This window comes from Symphalangus syndactylus, chromosome 12, assembly GCF_028878055.3.
Source record: "Symphalangus syndactylus isolate Jambi chromosome 12, NHGRI_mSymSyn1-v2.1_pri, whole genome shotgun sequence".
Classification (NCBI taxonomy): domain Eukaryota; kingdom Metazoa; phylum Chordata; class Mammalia; order Primates; family Hylobatidae; genus Symphalangus; species Symphalangus syndactylus.
This window is the reverse complement of record NC_072441.2, coordinates 125,161,139-125,188,894: the sequence shown is the minus strand read 5'-3', so window position 1 is coordinate 125,188,894 and position 27,756 is coordinate 125,161,139. Positions and strand designations below refer to the sequence as shown.

Below are 27,756 nucleotides of genomic sequence, written 5' to 3'. Positions count from 1 at the left end.
TGGTAGTGACAACAGGAATGCAATAGAAATACATTAACTCACAAAAGTGTGGATGGAAGGGAGGAAATGTTTTCAAACACTCAAAAACTATCTATATTAAAATTTTTTTGCTTTATTAATATTTTTTCTGTTCCTTAAATCATTTTCTTTGCTGGGCTTTTTTTTTTTTTGTGTGGTTGTTAACTGTTTTATGTCATTGAATTTTTTTAACTACCACAAGCTCTTTTTGTATCTTTACCCTGCCCTGCATATATTTTTGTAAGTCAGCAGGATACAAATAAATTTTTAATATAGATTATGGGAACACTAATTAAATAAAATTTTAATTTTAAAATATCTTTCTCTGAGGAATGCTAATTAAATACAATTTTAATTTTAAAATATCTTAGTCTGAGCATACATAATTCTGACATCTTTTGCAGCCTAGCAAAATTTGATTTCTAATTACTGATTTAATAGGCCATTAAGTACATTTGGAAATTATTATTGAACTGATTGGATAGATGTTCAGAATTGCAGTTATCTTCTATGAAATGCTGCCCAAATTTTTTCTGTTAACCAGTAAGGTGACATGGGCTATCACAGAGTAAAACATCTAAAATGACAAAAAGAAATTCTCAAGAAGTACTTACTAACCAATCTTAGTGAAGAAAAGCTTAAAGAATAATTTTATTATTTTCTATCTATATTACATAAGAATATTCCAAAAAGAATTTCCTAAGTCAGCCACATTTATCCATTCATTCTGTGGATATTTAGTGTCTACCTTTTATGTACCCCATACCTCTTCTAGGCATTAGAATTATAGTAAACAAGACAAGATTCACGTTCTTTTGGAGCATACATTCTAATGACGAAAATATGCCAAAAACAAACAAGATAATATCAGTTAAGTTCTAAGAAATAAAATAGTGGTGGTTACTTTAAACAGTGATCAGGTAAGACTTTACTGAGAAAGTGACAAGCTGAGAATTCAATGAAGAGAAGTTGCTGTAAGTCGTGATAAAAAGGTCCCTGAAGTAGGAATGAGCTTGACATACCAAGAACAAGCTACTTGCAGGTACACTGTTCTCTGAGCCAGTAAGTTTCAGACCTGGTAAAGTATTGAATTTTCCTGGGAACTTTGTAAAAGTAAAGGTATCTGAGCCTTCATCCCTAGATGTGCTGATTCAGCAGGGCTGAATGGGATGTACTTTGTGTATATAGTGCAGTGAACAGTATTGAAAATCTTATCTCTAGTTAATGTAGTTTCTTCCTTTGAACATATCACACACTTGCTCCATCTGTGCCTTTGCTCATGTTTGTTCTTTACCTGTATTGTTTACCCTTACTGTCTCTCACATACTTCCATCCACACTGTCTCAAATGCCATCTGCTTTTTAAGGCCCACTCTCAGTAGGAAGCAGAGTAATACTTGTATTCTTCCAAAAAATGTTGAACCCAAATCTAACAAAACCTATAAAAAATATGGCCGGGTGTGGAGGCTCCCACCTGTAATCCCAGCTGTTGGGAGGCCGAGGCAAGTGGATCACCTTAGGTCAGGAGTAAGAGACCAACCTGGCCAACATGGTGAAAACCTCCTGATCCTCAGGAGCCTAAGGCAGGAGGATCACTTGAGCCCAGGAGTTTGAGGCCAGCCTGGACAACATAGCAAGACCTTATCTCTAAAAAAAATAATAATAATATTAATAATAAAGCATTCATTTATTCATCCATTCACATTGTTGTGCAGTCATTACCATCTATCTCCAGAACTTTTTTATCTTTCCAAACTGAAAGTCTGTGCTCATTAAACAATAAATGCCCATTATCTCCACCCTGCCTCCTGGCCACCATCATTCTACTTTCTGTCTCTGTGAATTTGACTACATGTACCTCATGTAAATGGAATTGTAGCATATTTTTCCTTTTGTGTTTGGCTTATTTTATTTAGCATAATGTCTTCAAGGTTCATGTTGTAGCATGTGTCAGAATTGCATTCCTTTTTGAGGCCGAATAATATTCACTTGTATGTATGTATATACCATATTTTGTTTATCTTTTCATCTGCTGATGGATATTCGTATTGTTCCCACCTTTTGGTTATTGTATGTGATGCCACTGTGAACATGGATATAAAAATACCTGTTCAAGTCACTGCTTTCAATTCTGGAAAGTGGAATTGCTGGATCATTCTCTGTTTAATTTGTTGAGGAATTGCCAAGCCATTTTCACAGGAGGTGCACCATTTTACATTGTCACTAGCAATACTTGAAGCTTCCACTTTTCCCCAAATCCTAGCCAACACTTGTCATTTTCTATGTTTTTGATACTAGCCATCTTAATAGAGATGAGAAGTGGTATCTCATTGCCCTATCAAAAAAAAACGTAATATCAGACCAGGCACAGTGGCTCACACCTGTAATTCTAGCACTTTGGGAGGCAGAGGCGGGTGGATCACGAGGTCAGGAGATCGAGACCATCATGGCTAACACAGTGAAACCCTGTCTCTACTAAAAAATACAAAAAATTAGCCAGGTGTGGTGGCACGCACCTGTAGTCCCTGCTAGTCGGGAGGCCGAGGCAGGAGAATTGCTTGAACCCAGGAGGCAGAGGTTGCAGTGAGCTGGGATTGTGCCACTGTACTCCAGCCTGGGTGACAAAGCAAGACTGTCTCAAAAAAAAACAAAAAACAAAACGTAATATCTGGCAGGTAACTGACAACACCCAACACCCAGATTAAAGGGATACCTGAAAAGTAATATAAGCTATAGAATGACATAAAGATGTCTAGATTGAGAATAAACCTATATATTTTTATCAGTTTTCTGTGGAAATAGATATCTGCAATTCACCTATATTATATTTTATAGGATTATTTATTATGGTTAAGAGTAATTACTAGAAATTCTGCATACAGATTACCATAAGAATAAAATCAGCAATATAAACATAGGAAAAGTAACAGCCCTGAAATTATTAAATTTAACTCAAATATTTTATTAAATACTTACTCCATGACCTGGATGCAACAAGACATTTGGAGACACAAGAGGTATAAACTGTGGTTCCTGCCCTGACATCGCTTCCTGAGACAGTAGAAAACTCATTAAATTATTAAAGAACAATCATGAGCCAGACTATAACCAAATCCCATAATGAGAGATCATCTGCAAGTGCATTGGAAGAGGTAATAGGAAAAAAAGGGAGAGATTACTAGGGAGCACCGTAGTTGGAGACATCTTCAGTTATGAATTGTGGCCTATCTTGTACTGTAAAGGCTAGGTGATATTTGAAGGATGCTGAGGTGTGGAAAGGGATAGGTAGCAGAAACAGCTTGGGCAGACTATGGAAGCCATAAATACTCAGAGTAAGGAATTTGGGTGAATGTGGGTGTGTTTTAAATGAGCAGTATAAGAAATTTTTTAGAGTGATTAGTAACAGTGTACTGTTACTAGGGAGAAAGGGAATAGGAAGGAATACCAGTGAAGATACCCTTGTATTAATTTTGGTTATTGATGTTGAATTGACCAAGGATTTGTGTTTCGGTAACAATAGAAAAGATAGATCGATTTCTCAAATACCTGAACTAGGGTCTCTTAACACATTGAGTGAAATGCTGGGAAGAAATCAGAATTAGGAGTTGTCCAGGCATGGTGGCTCACACCTGTAATCCAAGCACTTTGGGTGGCCAAGGTGGAAAGATCGCTTGAGCTTAGAAGTTGGAGACCAGCCTGAGCAACATAGCGAGACCTCATCTTTTCTATTAATACAAGTAAAAAAAATTCAGCCAGGCATAATGGCCTGCATTTATAGTCCCAGCTACTTTGGAGGCTGAGGCAGGGAGATCGCTTGAGCCCAGGAGATCGAGGCTGCAGTGAGCTATGATCGTACCACTGTACTCCAGCCTGGGCTACAGAGCAAGACCCTGCTCAAAAAAAAAAAAAAAAAAAAAAAAGAGTCACTGGAGAGGATTGAGACACCTTTAGTTGTACTATTATTGTGTAGCCTGGTTGATTACATCAAAATTATGCAGTTGTTAGGAGGAGGAAATTAGAATACAAAGAGAAAAAAAAATATTTACGTGATTTTATGATAGCTTAAAGATTTCAAGACGTGAGGAAAAAAAATCAGTTTTACAGTGACATTTAGAGGAAAAACCAAAGAGGATTTGAAACATTAATAAAACTCTATGCAGGATAGAAAGAGAAGCTAACAAGAATAGGAAGTGATTTATTATTTCAGGATAAAACAATATTAAAAAGAAAGGCCCACTAATAAACAAGGTCATATGAATCGAACAAAGCCCATCTTTAATGGAAAAATTAAATCCATTTTTAAAAGCTAACTTTAGTGGTTGCTTTGGCAACACATAAAATTTATTACACTAAAAAAAATTTTATTTATGTTTTTATACTTAAGAAATTAAAAGGCCAGGCACGGTGGCTCACGCCTGTAATCCCAGCATTTTGGAGGCCGAGGCAGGCAGATCACGAGGTCAGGAGATCGAGACCATCCTGGCTAACACGGTGAAACCCTATCTCTACTACAAATACAAAAAATTATCTGGGCGTGGTGGCAGGCGCCTGTAGTCCCAGCTACTCGGGAGGCTAAGGCAGGAGGATGGCGTGAACCTGGGAGGCAGAGCTTGCAGTGAGCCAGCCTGGGCGACAGAGCAAGACGATGTTTCAAAAAAAAAAAAAAAAAGAAAAATTTTTATTTGTTTTTTATTATACAAAAAAAATGGAACAATACAGAGAAGATTAGCATGGCCCCTGACATGCAAATTCATGAAGCGTTCTATTTTTTAAAAATAAGTAAATAAAAGCTGACTTTATAAGAAAAGTTAAATAAAGGATACAAAGTTATATTAAACAAGTGATACTGCTCTCGCAACATCCTAAAATGGGTTTAAAAACTCAGGAAAAAAATTCCCCTTCACCTATAAATGCTGTGAATAACATTTTTAGTGAAAAGGGTAATATTCAATTATATTTTTGATTCCTAATGATATTTTGTCCTATTAACCTGAGAGAAAAAAATTATAAGAGCAAAAAGAAAGCTTATTCGGATTTTATTTGTTGATATGTTGCCTAATAAGTTTGTAATAAGTTCTTAGTAAAAACAGTTGAATAAGTAGAAAATAAAGGTTTAGAAGGCTATGGAATACAGCAGACAAGAAATAAGGAACATTTGTATATCAAAAAAATGAATTAGACTGTTTAAAAATTGGTAGCTTTTTGGACTGGATTTTTAATTAATGGAGGGGCAGGCTTACAATTTACTTCTCCATTCCATCTAAAGCTATCCTTATTCAGACACTTCAGCATTCATACTAACACCTACCAATCTTGGTCTGTGAAAACCCCTCAACCCTGGCTACATTCATTTATACTCCATTTTAACTTACTTGAACACTTAACATCTTTGAGCTTGCTTCCTGTCACAACCTCAAGCTTCCTGTCACAACCTCAAATTCTGAAACTTCTCTAGATCTTAATACTCTGAATAGCTCCCATTTCCTCAGTTCTCCTGATCGTACACTTCTTCCTGCCTCAATGTGCCTTCTAACTCAGCCTGAACCCCAGGATTGCATTTCAGTTCATTTTTTGGACCAAAAGTGGTAGTGCCAAGACTAAAACTCATAGTCCAGAGCTCTTGTCACTTCTCTATATTGATTTATTTGCTACAAAAAGACATACTTCTTTCTCCCACAGATAGCCGCTGCTACTTTCATTGCCATCAAGGTTTTATTTTTAATTTGCCCAAAAGGAGCATTAAAAGGCAATTAGATCCTAGGATATTAATATTCTCATTTTTTCTTTCATTATATTTCTTTTGTGCATTTATTCATTCAACAAATATTTATTCGCTGCCTACAGTACACTAGGCACTGCAAATATTTATGCTGTAAGTAGAAGTACCTCTTTATACACATACAGTATTTAAAGATGGAAATGCCTAAGAGACAAGATTATTCATCAGGCCATCTGGAAATGCTTAGAATCTCTTTTTTTTTTTTTTTTTTTTTTTTTGAGATGGGGTCTCGCTGTGTCGCCCAGGCTAGGCTGCAGTGGCGCAATCTCGGCTCACTGCAAGCTCCACCTCCCAGATTCACACTGTTCTCCTGCCTCAGCCTCCGGAGTAGCTGGCACTACAGGTGCCCGCCACCACGCCCGGCTAATTTTTTGTATTTTTATTAAAGATAGGGTATCACTGTGTTAGCCAGGATGGTCTCGATCTCTTGACCTCGTGATCCACCCGCCTCAGCCTCCCAAAGTGCTGGGATTACAGGCGTGAGCCACCGCGCCCGGCCTAGAACCTCTTTATATATGCCTGCTAATCAGTCATCCATCTAAGCTTGAAAATTTTCAAGGATAGGGAATTGAAGGAATATTAAGGTAGCCGTTTTAAGTTTGAAAAGATCTTTCTACCAGCTGGGCCAACATGGTGAAACCCTGTTTCTACGAAATTGGCTGGGCATGATGGCAGGCATCTTTAATCCTTGCTACTCGGGAGGCTGAGGCAGGAGAATTGCTTCAACCCCCAGGAGGGGGAGGCTGCAGTGAGCCAAGATCATGCCACTTTACTCCAGCCTAGGCGACAAAGCATGACTCTGTCTCAAAAAAAAAAAAAAAAACTTTCTGTTGAAAAATTAAGTGTTTGACTCCCTATAATTTTCTCATACTCTTCCTACTTCTGAAATGTGTAGCCGTATAGAAGCAAACAGTTTTATTGTTTTCAGATATTTCATCTTTCATTCCTAACATGACATGATTTAAAGTTACTTTACCATCCAGCCAAAGCCTATTTCAGGTTCTTTATGTATATCTTTCAAGGTACTTTTCACCCACAGCTCTTTACTACTAACACTGCAGGAATTATCTGACCCTAGAAAAGAATAGCTCTGTATTAGTTTGGGTTTGGATTTTTTTCGCTTTTCATTATTTTTGTTTTGTTTTGTTTTGTTTTGTTTTTTGTTTTTGAGGCAAGGTCTCACTGTATCACCCCGGGTGGAGTGCAGTGGCACAGTCACAGCTCACTGCAGCCTCGACCTCCTAGTCTCAAGCAGTCCTCCCACCTCAGCCTCCCAGATAGCTGGGACTACAGGTGCACACCACTATGCCTGGCTAATTTTTGTATTTTTTGTAGATGTGGTTTTGCCATGTTGCCCAGGCTAGTCTTGAACTCCGGGGCTCAAGTGATTCTCCTGCCTTGGCCTCCCAAAGTACTGGGATTACAGGCATGAGCCACCATGCCCAGTCTGTATCAGTTTTCTATTGCTGCATAATAAATTACCACAAATTTAGCAACTTAACACATATTTGTTTTCTCACAGTCTCCATGGGTCAAGCATTATGGCATGGCTTATCTGGGTCCTCTGCTCAAGGCTTCATAAGTCTTCATTCTCATCTAGAGTTTGTAGTCCTCTTAGTTACTTGAGGCCCTCATTCCTAGACACCATCCCTCTCTTTAGGCAGTTCACAAAATGGTCAACATGGCTATTTGTTTCTTTGAGGCCAGCTCTCTCCATTCCGTCTCTGCCCTGCATCATGAAAGTGGTTTCCCATCACATTCAGTGGTCCCACCGTCACTGAAGGCAAGGGAATTATACAAGGGCCTGTGTCATTGGGGCTTACTTTGGATTTCTGCCTACCATAAGCACTATCACTTTCCTCATTCTAACAGTATCCACCTGTTAATATATTTCTAAAATTTAATTTGCTTTTGAGTAGCTACATCAAAATTCACTGAGCTCACAGTCTTCTAAAGCCCCTAAATCTTCTATTTATGTTTCTCCTAAGATTACTCCACCGTGTAGTTTGTGACTACTTGGTCCTTGGTACAGGATCTTTTCTCTATGTCTGTTAAATTCCATCTTGTTAGATCTAACCGATCTAGCCTGTCAACACTTGCTACCTATATCCCTCATCCAGTATGCTTACCATATCTCTCAAGCTGGATGGGATTTCTAAAATTTTAGCTTCAGAATTTCAGATCTCCAGCACTTGCTGCTGGTTTTCAGGGAGCTGCTACAGGCTAGGTTTTGCTACATTGTAAAACAGTGTAACTTTAAAATTCCAAGGTTTTAAAATTTTTCATTACAAAGATAGCACTTGTTCATAATAGAAATATCAGAATATACAGTAAAGTTAAAAAAAAAACCACGTAGACCTACTGTCACATTGTGGTAGGTTTTTAAAACATTTTTAAATATACAGTGTTTTTTGGTTTATTTCCTTTATATAGTTTAGATCTTAGTATAAAAATATTTTTTATAATTCCATTTTACATTAATAATATTGTAGTGATGTTCTAAGTTATAAATATTTTATGACCATCATTTGAAATTGCTGCATAATAATCGACTCAACTTTCCCTGTGTTGTTGGACGCTTAGATTGTTTCTAATTCCTTGCTATTCTAGATAATACTGGAATAAACTTTTTTATAAGGTTTTTTAAATATTTGAAGTATTTTTAAGATATCTTTCTAGAAATGCTAAGTGAAAGGAAATGATTTTATTTTTTCTAAAAGATTTATAAATCTTTTCATTTTCTAAATAATTTATACTAATGTATGCTCCTAACAACTAATGAAAGTGCCTATTTCATAGCACCTTCTGTAGAGGAGGAACTGTTTTGTGGGCCTAACAGACTATGTAAATTTTCACTGTAAAAGTGAAAGATGAATGAGAATATGAATGAAAATAATTATTTCCTGGATTTCTCTTTTGTACTTCTGTTCATTCACCATCAAGGGATTTAGAATAGAGTGGATTAAGGTATGCTGAGTTTTTACTGAATAGTGTTATAGAAACTATGCAGTAAGCAAGACACCCTTCAAAGAGTTTGGCCTTGTTCTTATTTACCTAACTTTGAATGCTAGACCAGCTCGGTAAATTAATACAAATATAGAGAGACTAAGCTCCAGCTTCTCAAAATATGTATAACATGAAAAAGTATAGCAATCAACTGAGGCAGAGGTAAAGAAGAACGTATAGTGTTGAAGAGTAAGATTATTTACTCTCTGATGATATGTCAGTTTTGAGATTTTGGTAATAGGAATTACACAAGCATGCTGTATGTGATACCATAACTTAGGCCACCTACTGTCTTTAACCTGAAAAAAATAAAAAATTTTAACTGCATTTCTTTTTATTTGTATTATCTGTGTTGATTCTCCTTTCTCTTTTCTAGTAGCATAGTTGAGAAACTACAGATTTTGTTGTTAGAAGGGCCTGGGACCTTGGGCAAGTTATATAACGTCTCTGAGCATCATTTTACTCATTTTGAAAATGGGAATAATAGTGTTTACATAATAGGGTTGTTGTGAGAATGAAAAGAAATGATGTTTGTAAAATTTCCAGCACACAGTGGGTATTCAGTCAGTGTTTGCTCCTTTTTCTTTCTTTACAGCAGTGAAGTCTCAACTCTCTAGCACTGGAAGGTTAAACATTCTAGATAAGTGTTCATTTCAGTTAGCTGAACAGTTACATTCTGCCTTTTATTTTTTAACTGTTTTTCTATAAAATACTTTTTAAAAATATATTCCATACTTCATTGCTTCCTTCTTAAATCACTTTACTATACCATGGGTATTTATAGCTGGTGTGAGACATAAGGCTGAAGCTTCCCTTTCTCTCTTGCGATTGCTAAAATCTACTGGTTGGCATGCAGCCCAGTCCTCTTTATGGCTGGCTATTCTCTGTGGTCTAAAATGTCTACCAGTTGCCACCTCTGTCATAGCTTCTAATTTCTGCTGCCTGCTACTGTTGCTACCCCATTCCTTCTAATTACCATTAGGCTCTGCTGGCCTCTTACCCATTTGTGCTCTTTACTCTTTGCTGTTTTTTAACTTTTCAGTCTCTTTTGCCTCTGTTGCATCTCGTATTTCATAGGCAAAGACAGGCCTTTCATTGCTTTCTCAAACCAGCTAGAAGAATTCTTCTATACAGAGCCAACTGGTCACAATGTGTCTAATATGGTCCTCATCAGCATTTTTTCCCTACTCTGGGCCCTATTCCAGGGTACTTGAAAATGCCAAAAATCAAGAAAGCCAACTATATTTACTTTTCTTGCAAGTAGTTTATTTTTCTTTTGAGATAGGGTGTCTTTCTGTCACCCAGGCCAGTCTCAAACTCCTGGGCTCAAGCAATTCACCTGCCTCAGCCTCCCAAAGTGCTGGATTACAGGCGTGAACCACCACACCTGGCCTGTTTGTTTTTGTTTTGTTTTGTTTTTATGCTTACTTAACTTTTACTATATGCAAAGTTTTGTTCAAATACAAAGGATAAAAGAAATCGTAGTCTATAAAGTTAAATTATACCGTGATCCTTAACTTCAAAGGAGCAGAAGAACACAAACATAATACAGTTAAAAGATGAAGGAGGTCGTGGGAGACAGTTTTAAGTAACGATTGTGAAGGCTCAAGGTTCTGCTTAAACTTATAAAGAGGAGTAGCTGTTTTTGAATCCAATCTCAAAGTATTGGGTGATAGTTTAGAATCCTATAAGAGTCAGAACAGAGAAAAACAGGCCAAATGGAAGGGAGCTTCCATGATTCTCTACCATTTTAAAGGTATGGTAAAGAATCATTTAGGAGGATTATGGGTACTTTTTGCCCTTCCTGTTGGAGAATCTGAGTCTTTAAACTTTGTATATTATCTTGTCATTTATGTATATTGCTTATAGGTTTTTAATATTTATTTGGAAACAGGATATGGAGGTGGAATAAACTTTTTCTATAAGATTTTTTAAATATTTGAAGTATTTAGGTTATGTGTTTTTATGCTTTCATAGCTTTGATTTTAAGCATGCTTGAATTTTTTTTACATTTTAACTCTGTTATGTAATTTTGTTTATTTTTAATTCAGCTGGATATTTTTATTTTACCCTAATGTTTCATCTACTAAAAAGATTTCAAACCTATTTTAATTCATTAGAATAGTTTCTGCTGCTGTTTATAACAACTTCATATTTATTAAGTTTGAACATTTCCTTTAAGATAAACAGAAGGGAAAAACATAAATAATCATGACAAACAACCCTTTTCTGGTGTGGTCATTTGAAATGAAACAACAAAAAAAATTTAATCAATTTAAATCTAGAAAAATTAGCTGATATAAGTTGTAAACCAGATGAGTAAAAGCTTTCACTTACTCATTCTTGACATTCAATTCCATTTATTCTTTGTAATATATTTTAAAACAGAATGTCTGCAAAGACTAAGGTTTAGGTTCCTATATTCTATTCTGAGACTATTGAGAAAAAATGTTTGAGCTTATACTCATGCTTTAATATCAATTCCATTTTAACACACAAAGAAGACTAACAGAGTAAAGATTTTATAGAGACATGGTGATGTGGTTTATTAAGGCATCATAATTATAATAGTAAGTGTATTATAGTAGACTTAAGATAATTATTAATAATAATTTAAAACTGAACGGGCTTTATATTAGTGAGTCATAATCATTCCAAATAATTATGTTCATGATTGAATATTTCTTAAGTGCGTATTATATGCTAGGCATACAAAAAGTGAGTAAGAGAAGAACAACTTACTTTTGGGTCCCTAAACACTACAATTGGATTAGATAATAATTTAAGATAATTGTCTTTTCTTTGTTTCGCTCAAATACCTATCCTTTATCAAGGTGCTTAGACGCATACAAACAATTCAGAGTTGAAAATTCTTGATATCTTTTTTAAAGACTGATCCTTTTCTCTACTACTCTTGGAAGGCAGAATAGATAATCTAATTAGAGGACAGTCTGGTTGGCCTCCTGTCTTTCTATTCCCCACTTGCCAGTCGATTCTGTAATTGGAGTCATGGTTCTTATGTTCATGTCCTTGCTCTAATTGATTTCTAGGTAGACATTCCCTAAATTGAAAGATCAAAAATCTCAACATTTCACATTAAACAGTAGAACACTTCAGCCCATAGCATCTGAACACAAAAGCTCCAAATTAGGCATGGTGATCTGAGGAACAGAGCAAACAAGAAATGGATTGGGAAGTGGTAGGTAAGCCTATCATGCTTGTAATTGCAAAGAGCTACTTACAAGTAACCATGATTTTAGTTGGTTTGATGAGTTTTTCCTTGGAACAGCTAAGTAATAATTAAATCACTGAAGAAGTTTGTAAGCGTGTAGATGGTATTCCAATTCAGAGAGTGTATCAATAATACCATGACCACAGAGAGCATACAAATAAATTTTAACTGTAACTTTTTCTTATTACAAAGTAATAATATATTTTATAAATTTTTACAAAAACAAGTGATTGGTTTTCCTGACAATAACAGGAAGAATAGTGGAAGTGAACATCTGATTCAAGTGGGTTCAAGAGATAATGAGAAGGAGGAATTAGAGTATAGACAACGCTTTCATGAATTTTGTTGTAAAGAGGAGAGAAATGGGGCATTAGAGGGATGGTTAAGGTTTGGAGAGATAGCAGCATATTTATATCCTGATGGAACCTATACAGAAAAGAGGGAAAACTGATAATGCAAACAAAAGAAAATCTTTGTCATCCATAATATTATCCTCAAGATAATCCCTGTTTTCATTCTCATGCTTTTAAAATATTTTTCTTGTAGGTAGAGATACAATTTTAAAACGAAAATGGGACCATGCTCTACATAGTTTTATAACCTACTTTATTATTAATATTTTTTCATATCCATATTCTTTTTAACATAATTTCTAATGACTACCTAGTATCGTATAATATGCCTGCAGTATACTATACTTGTAGCCATCCCACTGTTTAGATATATAGGTTGTTTCTATTTTGCAATATGTAAACTACATTGTAAACTCCATAAAGGCAAAGACTGTAACTTGGCTTGTTTATTGCTGTGTCCCTGGTATATAGTAGACTTTCAGAAAGCAGGTATTTAAATGAATTCTACTCTTCCATACCTCCACCCGTGCAGCTAAATATGGCTGGAAAAAAATACACAACCATGCTCACTCCATGTTTATAACCACTAATCTCAGCAGTGACACTACATTTCCCTATCCCATTAACTCTACCAGTTAGATGATTTTTTCATATTTTCTCTTCTCTCCTCAAAATTTAGATATCTCGATCCTCATCATCATTCTGTGCTTGTGACCTTCCTTCCCGTTTAACTGATGAAACAGGAGCCATTAAAAAAGAACTTCCGGGCCGGGCGCGGTGGCTCACGCTTGTAATCCCAGCATTTTGGGAGGCTGAGGCGGGCGGATCACGAGGTCAGGAGATCGAGACCACGGTGAAACTCCGTCTCTACTAAAAATACAAAAAATTAGCCGGGCGTGGTGGCGGGCGCCTGTAGTCCCGGCCACTCGGAGAGGCTGAGGCAGGAGAATGGCGTGAACCCGGGAGGCGGAGCTTGCAGTGAGCCGAGATTGCGCCACTGCACTCCAGCCTGGGCGACAGAGCGAGACTCCGTCTCAAAAAAAAAAAAAAAAAAAAAAAAGAACTTCCGCAAATTCTCACTACCATATCTACTGACTTACCTGCATCTGTGCTTTTCTAGTTCACTTTCTTTTGTATTAGTGTGGATGCACTATCTGGGCTTCTGGTTAAGGCCCTCCCCTCTGCTTGTGTACTATATCTCATCCTGCTCAAGGATCTTACTCTATATTTAAACCCCCCACCACCGTTTTTGTTTTTGCATTATCAGTTTTCTCTCTCTTCTGTGTAGGTTTCCATCAGGATACAGTTACACTGCTATCCTCTAGCCCCTTGCCTATTTATGTAATGCCCCATTTCTTTCCTCCTTTTTACAACAAAATTCCATGAAAGAGTTCTTTGTACTCTAATTCCTTCTTTCCCATAATCTCTTGAACCCACCTGATCTCAAATGTTCACTTCCACCATTCTTCCTGTTCTTATCAGGAAAACCAGTGACTTCCACTTTGCTAAATCCAGTGACTATTTCTTAGTCCTTACCATACCTGACCTATCAGCAGCATGTGGCACAGTTGATCACTCCTTCTATTTTCAACCTAGCAGCCAGAGTGATCCTCTTAACCCATAAGTGAAGTCAAGCTATTCCTCTGCTCACAAGCCTTCAGTGGCCTCTCACTGAATTAAACATAAAAGCCAAAATCCTTAGAATGGCTTACAAGGCCCTATGCCATCTGGCCCTTTATTACCTCTCTCTCCCCTCATCTCCTATTACTAATCTAACTTGCTTTCATTGCTTCAGTAACACACTGGCCTCCTCTCAGTTCCTCAGACATGCTGGGTACATAACCATTTCAGGGTCTTTGCACTTGCTCATCTTGTTCCCTCTATTGCTTTTCCCCCAGATACTTAGACAGCTTATTCCCTTACCATCTTCAGGTTTTTCTTCCCTAGTTGTCTCAGTAAGGTCTACTCTGACTACCTTGTTTTATGTTGTTACCCATTCTACCCTACCTCCCAGCATTCTGTATCTTTCTTTCCTGCTTTATTTTTCTCTGTAGCACGTACCATCTCCAGTATACTATATTTTACTTAGCTTGTTTTCTGTTCCCCCTCTCCCAATTAGGGCGAGATTTTTGTCTTGTTTGCTGTCCTTAGAACAGTGCCTAACACATAGTTGATACTCAATAAGTATTTCTTTTTTTCTTTTTTTTTTAATTATACTTTAAGTTTTAGGGTACATGTGCACAATGGGCAGGTTTGTCACATATGTATACATGTGCCATGTTGGTGTGCTGCACCCATTAACTCATCATTTACATTAGGTATATCTCCTAACGCTATCCCTCCCTGCCCTCTTTCCACCCCACAACAGGACCCGGGTGTGATGTTCCCCTTCCTGTGTCCAAGTGTTCTCATTGTTCAGTTCCCACCTATGAGTGAGAACATGCTTACTCATGCGTTTGGTGTTTTGTCCTTGCGATAGTTTGCTGAGAATGATGGTTTCCAGCTTCATCCATGTCCCTACAAGGGACATGAACTCATCCTTTTTATGGCTGCATAGTATTCCATGGTGTATAAGTGCCACATTTTCTTAATCCAGTCTATCATTGTTGGACATTTGGGTTGGTTCCAAGTCTTTGCTATTGTGAATAGTGCCGCAATAAACATACGTGTGCATGTGTCTTTATAGCAGCATGATTTACACTCCTTTGGGTATATACCCAGTAATGGGATGGCTGGGTCAAATGGTATTTCTAGTTCTAGATCCCTGAGAAATCGCCACACTGACTTCCACAGTGGTTGAACTAGTTTACAGTCCCACCAACAGTGTAAAAGTGTTCCTTTTTCTCCACATCCTCTCCAGCACCTGTTGTTTCCTGACTTTTTAATGATCACCATTCTAACTGGTGTGAGATGGTATCTCATTGTGGTTTTGATTTGCATTTCTCTGATGGCCAGTGATGGTGAGCATCTTTTCATGTGTCTCTTGGCTGCATAAATGTCTTCTTTTGAGAAGTGTCTATTCATATACTTTGCCCACTTTTTGCTGGGGTTGCCTGTTTTTTCTTGTAAATTTGAGTTCTTTGTAGATTCTGGATATTAACCCTTTGTCAGATGAGTAGATTGCAAAAATTTTCTCCCGTTCTGTAGGTTGCCTGTTCACTCTGATGGTAGTTTATTTTGCTGTGCAGAAGCTCTTTAGTTTAATTAGATCCCATTTGTCAATTTTGGCTTTTGTTGCCATTGCTTTTGGGTGTTTTAGACATGAAGTCCTTGCCCATGCCTATGTCCTGGATGGTATTGCCTAGATTTTCTTCTAGGGTTTTTATAGTTTTAGGTCTAACGTTTAAGTCTTTAATCCATCTTGAATTAATTTTTGTATAAGGTGTAAGGAACAGGTCCAGTTTCAGCTTTCTACATATGGCTAGCCAGTTTTCCCAGCACCATTTATTAAATAGGGAATCCTTTCCCCCATTTCTTGTTTTTGTCAGGTTTGTCAAAGATCAGATAGTTGTAGGTGTGTGGCATTATTTCTGAGGGCTCTGTTCTGTTCCATTGGTCTATATCTCTGTTTTGGTACCAGTACCATGCGGTTTTGGTTACTGTTTGTAGTACAGTTTGAAGTCAGGTAGTGTGATGCCTCCAGCTTTGTTCTTTTGGCTTAGGATTGACTTGGCAATGCAGGCTCTTTTTTGGTTCCATATGAACTTTTAAGTATTTTTTTCCAATTCTGTGAAGAAAGTCATTGGTAGCTTGATGGGGATGGCATTGAATCTATAAATTACCTCGGACAGTATGGCCATTTTCATGATGTTGATTCTTCCTATCCATGAGCATGGAATGTTCTTCCATTTGTTTGTATCCTCTTTTATTTCGTCGAGCAGTGGTTTGTAGTTCTCCTTGAAGAGGTCCTTCACATCCCTTGTAAGTTGGATTCCTAGGTATTTTATTCTCTTTGAAACAATTGTGAATGGGAGTTCACTCATGATTTGGCTCTCTGTTTGTCTTTTATTGGTATACAAGAATGCTTGTGATTTTTGCACATTGATTTTGTATCCTGAGACTTTGCTGAAGTTGCTTATCAGCTTAAGGAGATTTTGGACTGAGACGATAGGGTTTTCTAGATATACAATCATGTCATCTGCAAACAGGGACAATTTGATTTCCTCTTTTCCTAATTGAATACCCTTTATTTCCTTCTGCTGCCTGATTGCTCTGGCCAGAACTTCCAACACTACGTTGAATAGGAGTGGTGAGAGAGGGCATCCCTGTCTTGTGCCGGTTTTCAAGGAGGATGCTTCCAGGTTTTGCTCATTCAGTATGATATTGACTGTGGGTTTGTCATAGATAGCTCTTATTATTTTGAAATACGTTCCATCAGTACCTAATTTATTTAGAGTTTTTAGCATGACGGGCTGTTGAATTTTGTCAAAGGCCTTTTCTGCATCTATTGAGATAATCATGTGGTTTTTGTCATTGGTTCTTTTATATTATTGATTTGTGTATGTTGAATCAGCCTTGCATCCCAGGGATGAAGCCCACTTGATCGTGGTAGATAAGCTTTTTGATGTGCTGCTGGATTCTGTTTGCCAGTATTTTATTGAGGATTTTTGCATTGATGTTCATCAGGGATATTGGTCTAAAATTCTCTTTCTTTGTTGTGTCTCTGCCAGGCTTTGGTATCAGGAAGATGCTGGTCTCATAAAATGAGTTAGGGAGGATTCCCTCTTTTTCTTTTGATTGGAATAGTTTCAGAAGGAATGGTACCAGTTCCTCCTTGTACCTCTGGTAGAATTCGGCTGTGAAGCCATCTGGTCCTGGACTGTTTTTGGTTGGTAAGCTATTAATTATTGCCTCAATTTCAGAGCCTGTTATTGGTCTATTCAGAGATTCAACTTCTTCCTGGCTTAGTCTTGGGAGAATGTATGTGTCCAGGAATTTATCCATTTCTTCTAGATTTTCTAGTTTATTTGCATAGAGGTGTTTATGGTATTCTCTGATGGTAGTTTGTATTTCTGTGGGATCGGTGGTGATATCCCCTTTTTCGTTTTTTATTGCATCTATTTGATTCTTCTCTCTTTTCTTCTTTATTAGTCTTGCTAGCAGTCTATCAATTTTGTTGATCTTTTCAAAAAACCAGCTCCTAGATTCATTGATTTTTTTGAAGGGTTTTTGTGTCTCTATCTCCTTCAGTTCTGCTCTGATTTTAGTTATTTCTTGCCTTCTACTAGCTTTTGAATGTGTTTGCTCTTGCTTATCTAGTTCTTTTAATTGTGATGTTAGGGTGTCAATTTTAGATCTTTCCTGCTTTCTCTTGTGGGCATTTAGTGCTATAAATTTCCCTCTACACAGTGCTTTAAATGTCTCCCAGAGAGTCTGGTATGTTGTATCTTTGTTCTCATTGGTTTCAAAGAACATCTTTATTTCTGCCTTCATTTCGTTATGTACCCAGTAGTCATTCAGGAGCAGGTTGTTCAGTTTCCATGTAGTTGAGCGGTTTTCAGTGAGTTTCTTAATCCTGAGTTCTAGTTTGATTGTACTGTGGTCTGAGAGACAGTTTGTTATAATTTCTGTTCTTTTACATTTGCTGAGGAGAGCTTTACTTCCAACTATGTGGTCAATTTTGGAATAATTGCAGTGTGGTGCTGAGAAGAATGTATATTCTGTTGAATTGGGGTGGAGAGTTTTGTAGATGTCTATTAGGCCCACTTTGTGTAGAGCTGAGTTCAATTCCTGGATATCCTTGTTAACTTTCTGTCTTGTGGATCTGTCTAATCTTGACAGTGGGGTGTTAAAGTCTCCCATTATTATTGTGTGGGAGTCGAAGTCTCTTTCTAGGTCACTCAGGACTTACTTTATGAATCTGGGTGCTCTGGTATTGGGTGCATATATATTTAGGATAGTTAGCTCTTCTTGTTGAATTGATCCCTTTACCATTATGTAATGGCCTTCTTTGTCTCTTTTGATCTTTGTTGGTTTAAAGTCTCTTTCATCAGAGACTAGGATTGCAACCCCTGCCTTTTTTTATTTTCCATTTGCTTGGTAGATGTTCCTCCATCCCTTTATTTTGAGCCTATGTGTGTCACTGCATGTCAGATGGGTTTCCTGAATACAGCACACTGATGGGTCTTGACTGTTTATCCAATTTGCCAATCTATGTCTTTTAATTGGAGCATTTAGCCCATTTACATTTAAGGTTAATATTGTTGTGTGTGAATTTGATCCTGTCATTATGATATTAGCTAGTTATTTTGCTCGTTAGTTGATGCAGTTTCTTCCTAGCCTTGATGGTCTTTACAATTTGGCATGTTTTTCCAGTGGCTGGTAGCAGTTGTTCCTTTCCATGTTTAGTGCTTCCTTCAGGAGCTCTTTTAGGGCAGGCCTGGTGGTGACAAAATCTCTCAGCATTTGCTTGTCCGTAAAGGATTTTATTTCTCCTTCATTTATGAAGCTTAGTTTGGCTGGATATGAAATTCTGGGTTGAAAATTCTTTTCTTTAAGAATGTTGAATATTGGCCCCCATTCTCTTGTGGCTTGTAGAGTTTCTGCCGAGAGATCAGCTGTTAGTCTGATGGGCTTCCCTTTGTGGGTAACCCGACCTTTCTCTCTGGCTGCCCTTAACATTTTTTCCTTCATTTCAACTTTGGTGAATCTGACAATTATGTGTCTTGGGGTAGCTCTTCTCAAGGAGTATCTTCGTGGCGTTCTCTGTATTTCCTGAATCTAAATGTCGGCCTGCCTTGCTAGATTGGGGAAGTTCTCCTGGATAATATCCTACAGAGTGTTTTCCAACTTGGTTCCATTCTCCCCGTCACTTTCAGGTGTACCAATCAGACGTAGATTTGGTCTTTTCACATAGTCCCATATTTCTTGGAGGCTTTGTTCGTTTCTTTTTATTCTTTTTTGTCGAAACTTCTTACTTCATTTCATTCATTTGATCTTCAATCACTGATACCCTTTCTCCCAGTTGATTGAATCAGCTACTGAAGCTTGTGCATACATCACGCAGTTCTCATGCCATGATTTTCAGCTCCATCAGGTCTTTTAAGTTCTTCTCTATGCTGTTTATTCTAGTTAGCCATTCATCTAATCTTTTTTCAAGGTTTTTAGCTTCTTTGCGATGGGTTTGAACATCCTCCTTTAGCTCGGAGAAGTTTGTTATTACCGATTGTCTGAAGCCTTCTTCTCTCAACTGGTCAAAGTCATTCTCCATCCAGCCTTGTTCCGTTGCTGGAAAGGAGCTGCATTCCTTTGGAGGAGGAGAGGCGCTCTGATTTTTAGAGTTTCCAGTTTTTCTGCTCTGTTTTTTCCCCATCTTTGTGGTTTTATCTACCTTTGGTCTTTGATGATGGTGACGTACAGATGGGGTTTTGGTGTGTGTGTCCTTTCTGTTTGTTAGCTTTCCTTCTAACAGTCAGGACCCTCAGCTGCAGGTCTATAGGAGTTTGTTGGAGGTCCACTGCAGACCCTGTTTGCCTGGGTATCAGCAGCAGAGGCTGCAGAACAGCGGATATTGGTGAACAGCAAATGTTGCTGCCTGATCGTTCCTCTGGAAGTTTTGTCTCAGAGGAGTACCCGGCTGTGTGAGGTGTCAGTCTGTCCCTACTGGGGGATGCGTCCTAGTTAGGCTACTCGGGGGTCAGGGACCTGCTTGAGGAGGCAGTCTGTCCGTTCTCAGATCTCCAGCTGCGTGCTGGGAGAACCACTACTCTCTTCAAAGCTGTCAGACAGGGACATTTAAGTCTGCAGAGGTTTCTGCTGCCTTTTGTTTGACTATGCCCTGCCCCCAGAGGTGGAGTCTATAGAGGCAGACAGGCCTCCTTGAGCTGCAGTGGGCTCCACCCAGTTGGAGCTTCCCAGCCGCTTTGTTTACCTACTCAAGCCTCAGCAATGGCGGGCGCCGCTCCCCCAGCCTCGCTGCCGCCTTGCAGTTCGATCTCAGACTGTTGTGCTAGCAATGAGCGAGGCTCCGTGGGCATAGGACCCTCCGAGCCAGCCGCAGGATATAATCTCCTGGTGTGCTCTTTGCTAAGACCGTTGGAAAAGTGCAGTATTAGAGTGGGAGTGACCCAATTTTCCAGGTGCCAGATGTCACCCCTTTCTTTTGACTAGGAAAGGGAATTCCCTGACCCCTTGCACTTCCTGGGTGAGGCAATGCCTCGCCCTGCTTTGGCTCACACTCGGTGCACTGCACCCACTGTCCTGCACCCACTTTCCGACACTCCCCAGTGAGATGACCCCGGTACCTCAGTTGAAATGCAGAAATCACCCGTCTTCTGCATTGCTCACGCTGGGAGCTGTCAGTATTTCTTGAATGAATGAATTTAAGCCATGAACATCCTTGCAGATAAATATTTATATAAATCTATGAATCATTTATTCACTCAGTGAAATTTTTTGAGTGCAGCAGGTCTATGAGGTCAGAATTATTTTATAATTCCAAGACATTATTTGCCTTTTTCATACTCATTGTCATAAGCATGCAATAGCATATTTCAAAAGCTATATCACTTGTGTTGTCACAAGAGATTGAATGCAGAACTAGATATGCATATCCAATTATTTCCTATTTAACCAGATATTAAAGAAATTTGCAAAAATCTAAAATGATACCACTCTTCTCATTGTGTTTTTTTAATCTGGAAAAATATTTTCATTTTTAAAATTATGTTACGTATAATTTATGTTAAGTGTAAAACATGTAACATGTTTTTATGTTATATGTAAAATATATAGTAACATAATGGTTTTTAAATTTCCTGGCTTTAATTTCTAATATGGTAAATATTGATAGATTTAAACCACATAAACAAAAGTTCTTTGAGGTCCTCAGTAATTCTGAAGAGTAACTCCAAAGAGTTACTATAAAGGGATCCTGAAACCAAAATGTTTTAAGAACTGCTATTCTAGGCCATGGTAAGAGTTTTGAACTTTGTTCTAAAACTAGTGAGAAGCTGTTGAAGGATTTAAAAGCAAGGTAGTGACGTAATCTGGCTTAACTTTTGAAAAGGTCATTTATCTAACTCAGTGGTCCCCAATCTTTTTGGCACCAGGAACAGGTTTTGTGGAAGACAATTTTACCGTGGACTGGGGTCGGGGGATGGTTTCAGGATGATTTAAATGCATTACATTTATTGTGCACTTTATTTATATTATTATTACATTGCAATATATTATGAAATAATTATACAACTCACTATAATGTAGAATCAGTGGGAGCCCTGAGCTTGTTTTCCTGCAGCTAGATGGTCCCATCTAGGGGTGATGGGAGGCAGTGTCAGATCATCAGGCATTAGATTCTCATAAGGAGCATACAACTTAGATCCCTCATATGTGCAGTTCACAATAAGGGTTGGCATTCCTATGACAATCTAATGCTGCCACTGATCTGACAAGAGGCAGAGCTCAGATGGTAATGTGAGTGATGGGGAGCAACTGTAAATACAGACGAAGCTTTGCTCACTTGCCCGCCACTCACCTCCTGTTGTGTAGCCCAGTTCCTAACAGGCCACGGACAGGTAACAGGGATTGGGAACCCCTGTTTTAACTGCTGTCTGAAGAATAGATTATAGTGGGGGAGGGGAACAAATATGAAGTTACTGCCTTTGTCTAAGTAGGAAATGGTGGAGGTTTGTACTGATGTGGGGTATTAGTTTCCTAGGACAGCTGTAACAAAGTGCCACAAACTAGGTGGCTTAAAACAACAGAAATTTATTGTTAGCAGGGCCATTCTCCCTCTGAAACCTGTAGGGGAGAATCCTTCTTTGCCTCTTCGGGCTTCTGGTATTTGCCTGCAATTCTTGGCATTCCTTGGCTTGTAGATGCATCATTCCAGTGTGTTTCCAAATAAGGTACCCATTCTGAGGTACAAGGAGTTAGAACTTTAACATATTTTTGGGAGACACAATTAAACTCATAACAGGTAGTAACAATGAAGTAAAGAGAAATGGATAGACATCATATATTTTAGAATATACTCCCTAGTAGGAGTTGTTTGTGGATTCAATATAGAGGATAAGGAAAATAGAATTCAAGGATGGATCCCAAATTCTTGACTTGAGCAGCTGGGTAATAGAGCCAAATGATATACCATTTATTAACATGAAGTCTTGGGGTTGGGACAATTTTTCTTGGGGGAAAAATTTCCAGAAGTGGAATTGCAAAGTCCCCTATTTCCTTAAATATCCTCATGCATCTCTTTGTCCAGATATGCTGTAGCATTGTTATATTGTTTTAGTATTATTCTGTCAGATCCCCCTTGTTTGAACAATCAGATGTAGCAAAATATATTGTAGCCCAATTCACTTAGGTATACTTATGTAAAAAGAAAATAACAAAGGAACAAGGAACATGTGCTATGGGAGAAATTCTTATAGTCAAAGTGGAACAGACAGAAAGAGTTGGCAAAGTCCTATGATATCCCCAAAGTATTTCAAATTAAACTTCGATATGGAAATTCTGATTATATAAGTTTGATACCATATTAGGATATTGACTACATTTCCCCCTGCCGAATGAAAATCTGACTTTAGATTAAAATGGCTATCTAAGTTATTTGGTAACCTGATGGGGTTAAGGATGTTAGTTATATTACTAAGTAACATTATAACAAAAATGACCCCTTGATTGGTAAATTAATTTGGACTGGGAAGAACTGCAAAGGAATGATAAATACCTGATGGGGACACTGTACTTTGGAATGTCCTGAGTTACTGGTAATTGGCATACCCCTTGTGTGACCCTAGAAGCTACTGTTATATTGTGGCACTTGTAAAGTACCAGGGCTTCTAAGCCAAGATAGACCCCACATCTGCTGATATGGATCTCTTCCCCTAATATCTGAGTTATATCTCCTGGAGAGAAGAAACTTCCTGGGTGGCTGGATAAGCTGTCACATGAATTACCTCAAGGACTCCAGTCTGACACTGCCCTGATGGCAAATTTGGAATGGTTTCTGTCTGAAACATTTCTGAATAATTGATGCTAATTGTACCCAACAGTAGTTTTGTGAGTCTGAATGATTAGAAGACCGCCTTGTGGATAGCGCACATATATCATCCATTCTTTAGTTTCAACTGCATGTTTACACTGTACCTATTTTACTCCAATTCCTCTCTCTCCAGCAATTTTAATATGATGTTAAAGTAAATGTAGTTGTTTTAGCTGCAGTTCCCAAAGAAAACTTGCTCTTAAGAACATCTGTGTAGATGTACATTTGATCAATTGCCTTAAAAGGGATGAATAATCAGTAATACTGCCTTTGATTGTTTTCCTTTTAGTTGTTTGCTTGTCATGTTTACAGTAGCTATTTATCAATTTGGATATCATCTATTTAAGTTAGCTTTTACTGTTGCAGCCCATGTGGAGAAAGAGTTTGAAATGCCCATTTCTATTTGATCACAGATGTATGGTTTTTCAAATAAGGTTTTTTTTGTGGTTTTGGTTTGGTGTTTGTTTGTTTGTTTTTGAGACAGAGTGTCACTCTGTTGCCCAGGCTAGAGTGCAGTGGTATAATCATGGCTCACCGCAGCCTCAGTCTCCTGGGCTCAGGTGATCCTCCCACCTCAGCCTCTCAAATAGCTGGGACCAGAGGTGTGCACCACCACACCTGGCTTTAAAAAAAAAAAAATTCTTATAGAGTCAAGGTCTCCCTGTGTTGCCCAGGCTGGTCTCAAACTCCTAGGCTCAAGCAGTCCTCCCACCTCAGCCTCTCAAAGTACAGGAATTAGAGTCATGAGCCACCATGCCCAGCCTTCAAATGAAGTTTTGATCCTTAATTATTGCTTACACCCAATGAGAAAGACGTCCGGAGAATCAAGTCCTTGTATTTTGCTGTATTTTGTCAGCTTTTTGGAATATATACTGTTACTTTCTGTTTTTTATTCATAGAGAAAACAAGAAAACTGAGGAGTGGGCTGGTCAGAAAGTTATCTTGTAACTATTGATTAACAAGTTAGTTCCATTATTTTGTGGAGGATTAGACAAATGTCCAGAAACAGAAAGACAGCCAGTAAAAGAGTTACCTCTAACTTGTCCAAAGACATGTTACCCATTTGTGGTGATACTGATGGCAACTGGTAGAGAGGCAAGAAGGCAAAGTGTGCACGGGCTACAGATCACCACCCAGAGCAGTGCCACTTTAATGTTGGCTTTATTTACTTGTCATTCTAGATTCTATTTGAATACAAGCTTCCATAGCATGTTAAAAAAAATTGAAAATCACTGATTAAGAATATAGTCTATGCTTAGAAGAGCTCCCCAAAAGTTTAAAAAAATATATAGCCTAAAACCAAGATAAAACCAATATGAACATAAAATACACAGATCTATAATAAAGCTTTCTACAAATCATGTTGTGAGACCATTCCCAGACTATCAATCAGAGACAGTTTCCCAGTTTTAGACACAGCATGAGGAACTTGCTTGTCTGATTTCCAGTCCTTAGCAGATGAGAGGTAGAAAATTTTAAAGAGTTCAGGTACACGGATAATAATAAAGGACAAATGAATATCCTATGGCTGAGGAAAAGCTGCTTAACAAAGAAAAAGACAAAAATCAAACTCAACAAAAAGCAAAAGTAGTCTGGGGCCATTTGGTGAAAGACCAATAGCCTTAAATACCTTAATGCACTGTAAAGGCATCTTTTATAGTATGTACAATAAATGATGTTTTGTTCAGTCATATTCCCAGACATTTACTTGGTGCCAGAAATTGAGGGATATAATCACTTTATGATGTTGACTGCGAATCATCAGAAGAAGGTTAAATCATTGTCCATGTTCTCCATATAGAGTAATGAGAAGTAAGATGTGTTAGAAATAATTATATGCAAAAGCTTACAAGGATGATGTTTTTAATTTTTGGATGCTTAAATGTTAATGTTCCAATTTGAAAAATCTACTGATATAAACTCCCTCATTCTGTAAAGATGCCAGTTAAATAAGATGTTACTGTATCTACATTGTTTCCTAGAAAGAAAGGAAAATACCTAGAACCTGCAGCTGAAAGCTTAACTTATATATGTATAGAAAAATAATCATAAAAGGCATTTGCAAGTTTCTAAATTGTCAGATTAATTATCTGTTATAGAGTCACAGATCTCATAAGGAGAGACAATATATTCCAGGCTTAGAAATACTATTAAAATTTACCTAAAACTATATTACTAACTCAAAATTTTTTATTACTACTTCGAATTTCTCACAGCCAATTTGCTTGAGTGCCTCACTTATCATACATTCACTTGAAACACTATTTTTTAAATAAAATTTATATTTTAAGTAAATTACTGGATGTAATAAAATTTTCTCATTAGCCATATCATGGGAAAATCCAGCCCCTCTATGCAGCTTTGTTATTACTCATGTATCTTTAGAGCTGACATTAGTAGAGATGGTAGATCAAGTGTGGATTGAATTAGAGCATCAGAATCATGGTCAAAAAAAAAAAAAATCCAGTTACAGTGAAGAGAATTTTCTACTTGGAATATATATGTATATATATATACATTGCTTGTATATATACAAACTGTAAGAACAGCTTGGAATATATATGTATGTATGTATGTGTGTGTGTGTGTGTGTGTACATATATATACACACACCTGTACAGGAATATACATATATATGTATATATACATATATGTGTGTATATATGTATGTATCTTGACCTAGAAATATGGCTCTTGATTCAGTGTGATAAAATGTATTTAGCAGTTAAAAACCGGGGGCTACACAATTTTATGCAGAAGAAACAGCAGTGTTATCAGTGGCTTAGTGTTAAAGAGATAAAATAAATGATAGTTTTCTTGTACCAATTCTGAGCTATGTATTTAATATTTTCGTCAAGACCTCATTTGGTAGAATAAAAGCATACTATATTTGATGAGGCACACAATTTGGAAATACAAGAAAACTCAGTCCTTAAAGGAAGTATTCCTAAAATGGAGACATGATCAAAAATAAGAAAGAATTGCTGCAGAGTACATGTGGGGAAAAAAATAATCTGTTTAACTTCAGGAGCACATGTGGAAGAAAAAAGAATCCAGAAATCAAACAGAATATAGTAGTGATTTTGCAGCTGGTAACTATAAGCTAAATATCCTGTTCATCATTGTTTAGACCTTCATTGTATTATCATGTCTGACATTGCACTCCACACTATAGGAAATACATGGGAACATTCTTTTAAAGGGTTTAAGTAAAAGGAAAAAGGTTAAATAAAAGACTAAAATTAATTAGTTTTTAAATTGGTTTAAAGAATAAACTGAATGTGGAGCAAGATTGCCAAATAGGCCCCTCCACCAATTGTCCCCCCAGCAGGAACACCAAATTTTAACAAATAACTACACATAAAAGAGCACTGTCATAAGACCCAAAAATCTGATGAGCAATCACAGTACCTGGTTTTATTTATTTATTTATTTTTTTTTTTAATTATACTTTAGGTTTTAGGGTACATGTGCACAATGTGCAGGTTTGTTACTTATGTATCCATGTGCCATGTTGATTTCCTGCACCCATTAACTCGTCATTTAGCATTAGGTGTATATCCTAATGCTGTCCCTCCCCCTTCCCCCAACCCCACAACAGTCCACGGAGTGTGATGTTCCCCGGAGTGTGATGTTCCCCTTCCTGTGTCCATGAGTTCTCATTGTTCAATTCCCACCTATGAGTGAGAACATGCGGTGTTTGGTTTTTTGTCCTTGCGATGGTTTACTGAGAATGATGTTTTCCAGTTTCATCCATGTCCCTACAAAGGACATGAACTCATCATTTTTTATGGCTGCATAGTATTCTATGGTGTATATGTGCCACATTTTCTTAATCCAGTCTATCGTTGTTGGACATTTGGGTTGGTTCCAACTCTTTACTATTGTGAATAGTGCCACAATAAACATACTTGTGCATGTGTCTTTATAGCAGCATGATTTATAGTCCTTTGGGTATATACCCAGTAATGGGATGGCTGGGTCAAATGGTATTTCTAGTTCGAGATCCCTGAGGAATCGCCACGCTGACTTCCACAATGGTTGAACTAGTTTACAGTCCCACCAACAGTGTAAAAGTGTTCCTATTTCTCCACAGCCTCTCCAGCACCTGTTGTTTCCTGATTTTTTAATGATGGCCATTCTAACTGGTGTGAGATGGTATCTCACTGTGGTTTTGATTTGCATTTCTCTGATGGCCAGTGATGATGAGCATTTCTTCATGTGTTTTTTGGCTGCATAAATGTCTTCTTTTGAGAAGTGTCTGTTCATGTCCTTTACCCACTTTTTGATGGGGTTGTTTGTTTTTTTCTTGTAAATTTGTCTGAGTTCATTGTAGATTCTGGATATTAGCGCTTTGTCAGATGAGTAGGTTGCAAAAATTT

General features: G+C 37.6%; 1 protein-coding gene and 1 pseudogene across 6 annotated transcripts in view; both read left to right on the top strand.

The window, feature by feature from the left end:
• ACBD6 (acyl-CoA binding domain containing 6) overlaps positions 1–27,756 on the top strand; it is a 236,353-nt gene that overhangs the window by 143,888 nt on the left and 64,709 nt on the right. The window lies entirely within an intron of this gene.
• LOC129469288 (uncharacterized) lies at positions 4,698–4,789 on the top strand (annotated as a pseudogene).